The sequence below is a fragment of the Heteronotia binoei genome, chromosome 20, assembly GCF_032191835.1.
Source record: "Heteronotia binoei isolate CCM8104 ecotype False Entrance Well chromosome 20, APGP_CSIRO_Hbin_v1, whole genome shotgun sequence".
NCBI lineage: Eukaryota > Metazoa > Chordata > Lepidosauria > Squamata > Gekkonidae > Heteronotia > Heteronotia binoei.
The window spans coordinates 3,247,384-3,259,488 of record NC_083242.1 but is presented as its reverse complement, the minus strand read 5'-3'; positions in this window follow the sequence as shown (position 1 = coordinate 3,259,488).

Here is a 12,105-nt window from a genome sequence, read left to right as displayed (position 1 = left end):
CATTTTCATCATCTGCAGAAGTTTTCAGAGTCATTTATTTGACATAAGCTCGACAGAATCGTAACCTTCTTGGACATTGCTAAACATCTAAAGCTACGCATGACCGGTGGGAACTTGGATAATTGGAAGAGAAGGTACAGATTACTATCTTTCACTCCAGGACTATTTACAATTTAATGGAGTGAATTTAAAAGGTGGGAAATGAAAATCTAGAAAGCTTGGAAGAAGAAGGGAAAAAGAGGAGAAATTTGGACTTTGTAAATATAAAGGACAGTGCTAAAAAGTGGAAAGGAATTTATTGTTTGGTCTACTTGCGGTTTTGAAAAAAAGAGCACCATCATCACAGACCTGCAGCATATTCAAGCAAAACAGGAAGTACGTCAAGTATCGTGAGATCTCCTTACTAATGTGAATGAGACTTCATGTCAAGTAAACCAGGAAGTAGTGGATGGAAAACCTACTCTAGGAATATAACACCATTGAGAAATAGCGGCGGCCATTGCTTGGAGGTCAAAATTAAAATAAGGTGTTTAAAGTGTTCGGGACATTGAAAATTGTTGGAACTCGGAAGAAGTCAAGAAGATAAGTATTATTGGACATATTATGTGTGTGGACTTTAGAAGTTTTTAAAAAGGAAAAAAAATTGAAAGGAGCAGCAAAAAGTCACGACCGCCATTTTGAGGGCTACTTCATTAGAAAAAATGCAGGACCAATTAGAAGTAATGGAGGCCAGAATGATGAGAGGTATGAGAGAGATGATAACTGAATCGAAAAAAGAAATTATTGAAGAGATTAAAAAACATATGGAGGATCTCAGAAAGGAAACTGAGGGAACATCTAAGAAAGTGCAGGAGGTAGAAGGCAGAATGAAAGTTTATGATTCCACCTTGTTGAAAATGCAAGAAAAAGTGACAATCCATGACTGCAAACTGATGGAGACTCAGATACGTCTGAGAGGAGTACCCGAAAAGGAAGATGGTGATCTAAAAGAATATATAATAAAAATAATTGCAGAATTTTTAGAGGAAGACCCTGAAGAGACTAAAAACATGTATGACTATATGTATAGAGTGAACTCACTTTATGCCAAGAAAAATAACTTACCAAGAGATGTTGTTATAAGATTTATGACAAAGGAAATGGTGGGAAGGATCATGAATAAAAACTTTGAAAAGACATTGATAGTGGGAGGCAGTAGAGTAAGAATTATGAAGGAGTTGCCAAGGCAAGTGATAAATGATAGAAGGACATATAAAAATTGACAGAAAAATTAAGAGATAATGGAATAAGATTTATATGGATAATACCTGAAGGTCTGAGCTTCGAACTTCAGAGGAAAAGAATCACAATTACAAATGCACAGGAAATGCGTAGATTTTATGAAGAAAATAAAGAATTTGCATCATGATGGATTACAGATTATTGTCTTGGAATGTAAATGGACTAAATTCACCACAAAAAAGAAGGGCAACATTTCATTGGATTAAGAAACAAAATTGTAATATAATTTGTTTACAAGAAGTGCATATTAAACAAAAGGATTACACATTTTTATGGAATAAACAATTGGGACTAGAATTTTTTTTCATTGGCTGAACAGAAGAAAAGGGGAGTGGTTTTTTTATGTTAAACAAGCATTGGAGCCAAAATTAGTGTTAAAAGATAAAGATGGGAGATTTGTAGCAGTGGAAATAATATTAAATGGAAATAAACGTTTCTATTGGAATTATATGCGCCTAATGGTGCAAAGGATACTTTTTTAAAAGACATCATACAACAGCTTGATGAACTGACCTATGATCAAGTTTTGATAATGGGAGATTTTAATGGAACAGTTAAGAACTCATTGGACAGGTCTGGAGGGGGAAAAAACAACAGTAAAGAAGAAAATCTGCCAAAGTCTTTTTTTTAATTGGTTAAACAAGAAAATCTAGAGGATATATGGAGGAAATTTAACCCTGAAGTTCGGGACTATACTTTTTTTTCAGCAAGACATAAAACTTTTTCTAGAATTGACATGTTGTGGGGAACTAAAGATTTAGGTCTTATAACAAGGAAAATAGAGGATTTACCTAAGATTGGGACTGACCATAACCCAATAATGTGGATTACAAAATTGTCCAAGAAGTTGAGAAGATGGAGATTGAATGAAGATTTGCTACAGAATAAAGAAACAGTGACATACCTAGAAAATGAAACTAAAGCCTTTTTCCAAATGAATGACAAAGAGGACATAGATTTCCAGATGGTCTGGGATGCTTATAAAGCAGTAATGAGAGGAATGTTGATTACTTTGAATAATAAGGACAAGTGAAATTTTCTTCTAGCGGTGACTTGACTAGTAAAATCCCAGTGTTAAAGGGGGTAAAACAAGGTTGTGTGCTGGCCCCACATCTTTTTAATTTATTTTTAACTGACCTGGCACAATTTTTGACCCCTATCAATGGTCATCCGCCTAAACTTGCAGGCCGAGCGGTCCCCTTATTACTTTATGCCGATGACACTACCATCCTCTCTTGTACAAGAGTGGGCCTGCAAAGGTATTTGAACGCCTTTTATGACTACTGTAATTGTAATTCACTTACTATCAATTATACCAAATCTAAAGTAGTTGTCTTTTCAAATTGCTGGGGCCCACAGAGATGGTTTATTGGCAATTCAACAATCGAGCAAACAAAAATTTTTAAATACTTGGGGATCACTTTTAACCACAAGTTAAGCTGGGTTTCACATCGTAACAACACCATCAACTTGGCTAAGTGTTCAGCTGCTCAAATTAAACAGTTTTTCTTTGCAAGGGGCAACCAATTAGTTCCAGCAGCTATTAAAGTATTCAAAGCCAAAACGCTTGCCCAAATCCTCTATGGTATCCCTATATGGATCTCAGCTTTTACCAGGAAAGTGGAGGGCATTCAAGCCTCATTCTTTAGACAAATTCTTGGTTTGCCAAAATGTGTGTCCTACTTTGCTCTCTGCTCTGAAGTGGGTCAGTCTTTGGTGGAGACAAAAGCCTGGATTGCAGTGTTTAAATTCTGGCTCAAAATTCATTTTAGAACAGATCCCAACAGCCTTCTTGATTGTATGAAAAGAGACCCATATATTTCGTCCTGGACAGCACTGCTTCTGTCTAAACTCAATCAATTGGGGTTAGAGGTAGATGATTTTTCTACCTCTGAAGAGTCATATATCTTCAGATGTATTAAACTGAGACTGTGGGAATTGGAGGAAACGAAATTACGGCCAACTCTCCCTTATACTTGCTCTCCAGCTTCCTTAGGTCTTTATGCTTTTTGTGGCAAAATGCCCAATTATCTATCAGACCTAACCACTCCAAGTCATCGCAGGGCATTTATGTTGGCCAGACTAAACGCGTTTCCCTCCAAAGTTTTACAAGGGAGATATCAGCGAGTCCCTTTAGCCGACAGACTTTGCTCCTGTGGAGCGAATACCCCTGACTCAATCCAGCATATATTGCTTGATTGTTCTTTTTACCATAACCTCCGTAAAGATTTATTTGGCAAGCTTTCTTTTTCTCCAGATTTGTCTATTCTGCCACCCTGTTATTATTTATTGAGTGATACTGAGGGGGTGGTTAGTGAGGCTGTGGCAAAATTTCTGGCTGACATCCTTAAATTTAATTCTGACCATGTTTGAATGTATCTGTAAGCTCGGTTTTATTTTGATTTTATCTCCAATGTTTAAATTTTTTATATTCTGTGTATTTTTATCTGAATCTATTATGCCATTAAAGGTTTGGTATGGTATGGTAATAAGGACAAAAGAGTAAAAGAGAAACAGATGTTAGACATTCAAAATGAGATAAAGAAAAAAGAAGGGGAGTTGAGAAAAAGGCCAGGGAAAAAGAAAATTATAAGGGAAATTACAATATTACAAACTCAAATGAGACATTTGTTAAATAAAGAAGTGGAATGGAGTTTGAAAAGATTGCAGCAGAAAACCTTTGAGGGAGCAAATAAACCGGGAAAGTATTTGGCTAGGCAATTGAAAAAAAAAAGAGGGAAAGTAAAATTATTAATAAAATTGTGGTAGATGGAAGAGAAGTGGTTACTCAAGAGGGAATAAAAAGAGAATTTCTTAAGTATTATGCCAAATTATTTAAAGGTGTTAAAATAAAGGAGAGGATGGATGAATATTTACAAAAGGTAAAAATAGACTCCTTAACTGAAAATATGCAAAAAGTTTTGAATGATCCAATTGAAAAAAATAGAAATTGAAGCAGCAATTAACACAATGGAAAATGGAAAAGCACCTGGGCCAGATGGATATACAACTAAATTTTTTAAAATCTTCAAAGAGGAATTAATATCAAAGTTGCAGAAGTTGATGAATACGATAAGAATGAAAGGGAAAATACCAAACACATGGAAGGAAGCTGTTATTTCGTTGATACCTAAGGAAGACAGAGATGTCACGAATGTAAAAAATTATAGACCAATTTCGCTATTAAATAATTACTATAAAATTTATACAAGAATCCTGGCAGAACGGCTTAAATAGCATTTGATAAATTTTATAAAGGAAGATCAAGCAGGTTTTCTTCCCAAAAGGCAAATAAGAGACAATATTAGAACTGTTGTAAATATTGTAGAATATTATGAAAGACATCCAGAAAAAGAAGTAGCATTATTCTTTGCAGATGGAGAGAAAGCATTTGACAATTTAAACTGGGATTTTATGTTTGCAGTAATGGAAAAAATGGAGCTTGAAGAAAGCTTTATAAGAATGATAAAAGCAATATATTCTGAACAAAGCGCAAGGTTATGTATAAATGCAGATCTTACAGAAGATATGAAAATTAGCAAAGGTACTAGACAAGGTTGTCCACTTTCACCATTGTTTATAATGACTCTTGAAATATTATTGATGCAGATACAAGAAGAAAAAGATATAGAAGGATTAAGAATAAAAGGATTTACTTACAAATACAGAGCTTTTGCTGATGATATAATGTTTATAAATGAAAACCCCATACAAGTTACACCTTCGTTGTTAGCTAAAATACAAGAATATGGGGAGTTGGCAGGACTTTGTATTAATAGAGAAAAATCAAAAATTCTGTGTAAAAATATGCAGATAAATAAACAACAAGAATTGCAGAAACTAACGGGCTGCAAAGTCACCTCCAAGGTAAAATATCTGGGGGTGGAGATAACAATGAAGAATATTGATCTGTTCTAAAATAATTATGAGAAGTTATGGCGTAAAATGGATGAAGACATGTTAAAATGGAACAAGCTTAATTTGTCATTGTTGGGTAGAATAGCTGCAATTAAAGTGAATATTCCACCAAGAATAATGTACTTGTTTCAAACTATTCCTATTGTGAAGGATAGTAAACAATTTGATAAATGGCGAAGAAAAATTTCAGAATTTGTGTGGGCCGAGAAGAAACCAAGGATTAAAATGAAAATTTTGACAGATGCAAAAGAGAGAGGTGGATTTCAACTACCGAATTTAAGATTATATCAGGAAGCAGTTTGCTTAGTGTGGATAAAATAATGGATAATGCTGTTAAATAGAAAACTTTTAGTGTTGGAAAGTCACGGAAATAAATTTGGCTGGCACGCATATTTGTATTATGGAAAAAAGAAGATGGACAGTTTTTTCTCTCACCATTATATAAGAAATAATTTGTTAAGTACATGGATGAAATATAAGAAGTATGGAGATGAGAGAAGACCATTGTAGATAGTACCGGCGGAAGTAATAAAAATAACAGCTGAGATAGGGGAAGAAAAGTGGTTGTCATATAGTCAACTGTTAAAAATACAAAGTGGAAAAATAGAACTGAAAACTGCTGAAGAGTTGAATAATAAATATGATTGGTTTCAAATGCAACAAATAAAGAGCTTGGTGGAGAATGATATTAAAACTGAAGGAATAAGGAAGGAGCAAACAGAAATGGAAAAAGTTCTGCTTGGAGACAATGATAAATTAATTTCAAAAGTATATAAATTACTTTTACAATGGTCTATAGAAGAAGAAGTAGTAAAATCTCAAATGATTAAGTAGGCAATGTAAATAAAGAAATACAGATGGAAACTTGGGAATATTTGTGGAAGAACTCTATGAAACTCTCAGCATGCCAGAATATCAAAGAAAATTGTTTTAAGATGATGTATAGATGGTATATAACTCCTAAAAAATTGGCAAAGATGAACAACAAGATGCCAGATAGATGTTGGAAATGTAAAAAGCATGAAGGTTCTTTCTACCATATGTGGTGGACTTGTGAAAGAGCTAAAATGTTTTGGCAGATGATTCAGCAAGAGATTTCTAAGATCTTGGGATATGAATTTAATAAAGTTGCAGAGACTTTTCTGTTAGGATTACAAATGGAAAAATTTCCAAAAGAAGACAGAACTTTAATCTGGTATTTGCTCTCAGCTGCTAGGACATTGTATGCGCAGTTGTGGAAGCAAGAAAAAATACCAGAGAAATGGGATTGTATTGTTAAAGTTATGACATGGAGTGAAATGGATAAGTTAACAAGAACTTTAAGAGACTAAGATTTAGAAGTATTTAAGATGGAGTGGAAGAAGTTCAGAAGATATGTAGAAAAAGAATGGAAAATAAGAGGACATTGGACAATCTTTGATAATGATTAAGTATAAGTGGGGGGAAGATATGAGCTTTGGTTCTTATTAATTAGGGGTACCTTTTAAAATGATGTTTTGAATTTAGTACACTGGCAGGGGTCAAGTAAAGGGGGGAGGGGTAGGTAGAAAGTAATATATGGGATTTTAAAAAAGTAGTTATTTCTCTCTCTCTCTCTCTCTCGGCTTGGCTTCGCGAACGAAGATTTAAGAAGGGTGCAATAGTCCACGTCTGCTGCAGGCTCGCTGGTGGCTGACAAGACCAATGCAGGACAGGCAGGTCCGGCCACAGCGGCTGCAGGGAAAAGTCTGGTTTAGGGTTGGTGCTGTAGCAGTGCGATTCTTCCTCAATCTCCTTTTGTCCTCAAGACCAGCTATGCGTGCGTCCTCAAAGGAAGAGACAGCCTGGTGAATGGTGTGCCTCCATGCTTTGCGATCTGAGGCTAGGTCAGACCACTGGTGATGGTTGATGTGACAGGTGCCAAGGGATTTCTTCAAGGAGTCCTTGTACCTCTTCTTTGGTGCCCCTCTATTTCGATGGCCGGTGGAGAGTTCGCTATACAGGGCAATCTTGGGAAGGCGGTGGTTTTCCATCCTAGAAATATGCCCTGCTCAGCGCAGCTGCGTCTTCAACAGCAGTGCCTCGATGCTGGTAACCTCCGCCCGCTTGAGGACTTCAGTGTTGGTCACAAAGTCACTCCAGTGGATGTTGAGGATGTAAGAAATTGAATATAGTGCCATACATTACTAATAAAAATTGTTTGAAAAGTGAAAGGGTAAACTGTCATTCCAAGCCACTCCAAATGGTGAGGTTGGGACCTTAAGGAGAAGGTCTGGAATCTGAACACTCACATTCATCTGCACATCCCCAAATATTTTAAGGCATCCTCCCATAAAGAACATCTGTCTTAGCAGAAGGAAATCAGCAACAGTCCAGTACTACCTTAAAGACTAACAACATTTGTGGCAGGGTATGAGGTCCTGTGTGTCACGGCTCAATTCTTTAAGGTCCTACTGGACTCTTGCTCTTTTCTACTGCTACAGACAGACTAACGTGGCTACCCATCTTGATCTATGAACATCCATTAATCAATCAATTCTTTATTATGGTCCAAGGACCAGCTGGTTTGAAGCAAGTAGAAAGCAGGTTTTTAAAAGTACATAAATATAAGTTCTAAATCAATTACATTCCCTTAATCACACAATTCCTTTTCCTAAGAGTTAATACACAGAATTTTGCTACTGCACGTTACCCATTTCTGGCTATCCCTTAACAAGAAAGTCTGCAATATTTCAGGTCTGAGATTGATATAGTCTTGCGGTTTGAATTTAGAAAGTAATGGGATAAGTATTTGACATCTCTCATCCTGATAGAGGTTACAATGTAAAAGTATGGACCCGCAATATGCTAACATCTTCATGGCTGACTTGGAGCAATGCTTCCTAGACTCCCACTCACTCCTACCTACCTTATACCTGCGTTACATTGATGACATTTTTATGGTCTGGACACATGGTAAAGAAGCCCTGGATACATTTCACCAAGCATTCAATTACTTCCACCCCACCATCAACCTGACAATGAACCACTCTACGCAAGAAATACATTTTCTGGACATCACTGTTAAAATACACAATGGATGCATAGACACTACCTTATACCGGAAACCTACTGACCGACAAACATACCTGCATGCCTCCAGCTACCATCCCAAACATACCAAACGATCCATTGTATACAGCCAGGCTCTACATTACAGATGCATTTGCTCCAATCCTGCTGACAGAGATTCACACCTGAAGGATCTACAACAAACCTTTTTGGAACTAAAGTACCCACCTGATGAAATCAGGAAACAGATTAACAAAGCCAGAATGATACCCAGAGAAAACCTGTTACAAGACAAACCCAAAAAGACAATAACAGAACACCACTCGTGGTCACACACAACTCTCAACTGAAAACAGTTCAACGTATCATCAACAACTTACAACCTCTATTGAATAGTGACAGCTCTCTTTCAAAAGTACCGGAGGATAAACCTTTTCTTGCACACAGACGGCCCCCTAATCTCAAACTGCTCACCCACAACAATACAACATCTCATCTGATCATGGACACTGGTACCAGAGCTTGCAATAAACCCAAGTGCCCACTTTGCTGCCACATACCCCAGGACAACACAATCACTGTACCTAACAGCATTAACTACACCGTCTCAGGCTCATTCACTTGCTCATCTTCCAACGTTATATATGCCATTAATTGCCGACAGTGCCTTTCAGTTCTCTACATAGGGCAAACAGGACAAACCCTCCGCCAAAGGATAAATGGACACAAATCTGACATCAGGAATTACAGAACTGAAAAACCTGTAGGGGAACACTTTAACCTTCCAAAGCATTCAATGGGTGACCTTAAAGTAGCTGTTTTACTGCAAAGGAACTTCAAGAATATAATGGAGAGAGAAATTGATTAATTACAAATTATTACGAAACTTGGAACAAACACCTCCCCAGGACTGAACAGGGATATTGGCTTTTTTATCTCATTACAGATGCTAAACCCACTCTCAGAACTTCAAGAACGGAATGGAGAGGGGAATTGCTGAATTACAAACTATTATGAAACTTAGAGCAAACACCTCCCCAGGACTAAACAGAGATGTTGGGGTTTTTTTTCTCATTACATATGCTAAACCCACTTTCACCAAGTATGGTGGTATATCCACAGTATTCCAATGTATTTCTCTTTTAGGATAAGTGTATCAGAATAATGCTTTTGTATTGACATACTCAAACAAGGGATATTGGCTGTTTATCTCATTACATATACTAAACCCATCTTCCACTATATTTTAATATTTTTTTCCTAATGGCAAACTAGAATGATGTATATATTTATGTTACATGTTAAAAGGTAAACTAGCTGGACAGGAAAAACTTCTGGGAAAGAAATGCCTTCTTTTTGACCCAGGCTTATTCTCTCTCGGCTTGGCTTCGCGAACGAAGATTTAAGAAGGGTGCAATAGTCCACGTTTGCTGCAGGCTCGCTGGTGGCTGACAAGACCAATGCGGGACAGGCAGGTCCGGCCACAGTAGCTGCAGGGAAAAGTCTGATTTGGGGTTGGTGCTGTAGCAGTGCGATTCTTCCTCAATCTCCTTTTGTCCTCAAGACCAGCTATGCGTGCGTTCTCAAAGGAAGAGACAGCCTGGTGGATGGTGTGCCTCCATGCTTTGCGATCTGAGGCTAGGTCAGACCACTGGTGATGGTTGATGTGACAGGTGCTAAGGGATTTCTTCAAGGAGTCCTTGTACCTCTTCTTTGGTGCCCCTCTATTTCGATGGCCGGTGGAGAGTTCGCCATACAGGGCAATCTTGGGAAGGCGGTGGTTTTCCATCCTAGAAATATGCCCTGCCCAGCGCAGCTGCGTCTTCAACAGCAGTGCCTCGATGCTGGTAACCTCTGCCCGCTTGAGGACTTCAGTGTTGGTCACAAAGTCACTCCAGTGGATGTTGAGGATGGTGCGAAGGCAGCGCTGATGAAAGCGCTCAAGGAGTCGCAGGTGATGACGGTATAAAACCCACGATTCGGAGCCATAGATGAGGGTTGTCATCACAACAGCTTTGTAAACATTGATCTTTGTGCCTTTTTTCAGATGCTTGTTGCTCCACACTCTTTTGTGCAGTCGGCCAAATGCACGGTTTGCCTTTGCCAGCCTGTTGTCAATCTCCTTGTCGATCTTGGCATCTGAGGAGATGATGCACCCCAGGTAGCTGAACTGCTGGACTGTCTTCAGAACTGATTCACCCACAGTGATGCAGGGAGGGTGATAATCTTCCTGGGGTGCAGGCTGGTGGAGAACTTCTGTCTTCTTCAGACTAACTTCTAGGCCGAATAGCTTGGCAGCCTCTGCAAAGCAGGACGTCATATGCTGCAGAGCTGATACCGAGTGGGAGATGAGTGCAGCATCATCAGCAAACAGTAGCTCTCGGATGAGTTTTTCCATTGTCTTGGAGTGTGCCTTTAGTCGCCTCAGGTTGAACAGGCTGCCATCGGTGCGATAGCGGATGTAGACACCATCGTCCTCATCTAGATCTACTGCGGCTCTTTGAAGCATCATGCTAAAGAAGATCGTAAAGAGAGTTGGCGCAAGAACGCAGCCTTGCTTTACACCTGTGCCTATTGGGAAGGACTCCGAGAGGTCGTTGCAGTGTCTGACTTGGCCTCGCTGGTCTTCGTGTAGCTGGATGATCATGCTGAGGAACCTTGGGGGACATCCTAAACGTTCCAAGATTTGCCACAGGCCTTTCCTGCTAACGGTATCGAAAGCTTTGGTAAGGTCGACAAAAGTCACATACAGACCCTTGTTCTGTTCCCTGCATTTCTCTTGGAGCTGCCTGAGAACAAATACCATGTCGGTGGTGCTCCTGTTAGCTCTGAAGCCGCACTGGCTCTCTGGGAGGAGTTCTTCTGCAATGGTGGGCACCAGTCTGTTCAGGAGTATTCTGGCAAGGATTTTGCCTGCGATGGAGAGCAGGGTTATCCCCCGGTAGTTGGAGCAGTCTGACTTTTCCCCTTTGTTCTTGTATAGGGTGATGATGATTGCATCGCGAAAGTCCTAGCAATAGAATAATTAACAGGCATTCCCACATTCTGACATGTTACTCTTCTATGGTTTCCCACGCTAAGGCAACCCAGATCAAAGGTTTTCTGAATTTGTTAATTTTATTATTCTGCTATTGGTTTTTAACTTTGTACCACCTGGCATTCCAAACCTCACCACCTATGTGTGGCTCTGCTTACTGTACCTCATTCCTCGTTTGAAGAAGTGTGCATGCACACAAAAACTTACGTTCTGAATAAAACTAAGTTGGTCTTAAAGGTGCAATCGACTCCTATTTTGTTCTACTACTTCAGACCAACACGGCTGCCCGCTTGGATCAATGTCAAAGTATATGTGTGATAGTCTCAATTGCATTACTCCAACAAGGACAACAGCGCTATTGGATAGGCGGGTTGGAAAATCTACCACTTAAAACAGCAGAAGGAAAGGCATTAAAGTGGGCTCTTGAAAAAGCACATCTGTGCCTTGCTTGAGTAATGTCCAAAAGATAAGAGGATGGTGTAGAATTCAAGTCCTTCCTCAGACTCTTATAGCACAAGGGGAGGAGCTCCTCAACATTCTGGGCTCCTATATCAATTAATCTCCAGATAACCAGATGAGCTTCTGTAAGTTTTCTTAGGTCAGGGAAGGCTAGCTGTCTGCTTCCTCCACTTAGATGGATGCTGCAGTGAATGGTCACAGGGGTTTTCTACTTCCTCACCCCACCCATTCAACTCAGCCTGCAAGTCTTGCTTAATATTGTGTCACTGCATTTTCTCAACAATTTGCTTTATAGCAGGGCAGGAGGAGCACTGCTTTTCAGGCAGTAGCCAGTTGCTTCTTTCTGGGACTTGGGAGCAAAGCCCAAAGATAAAGCGGGA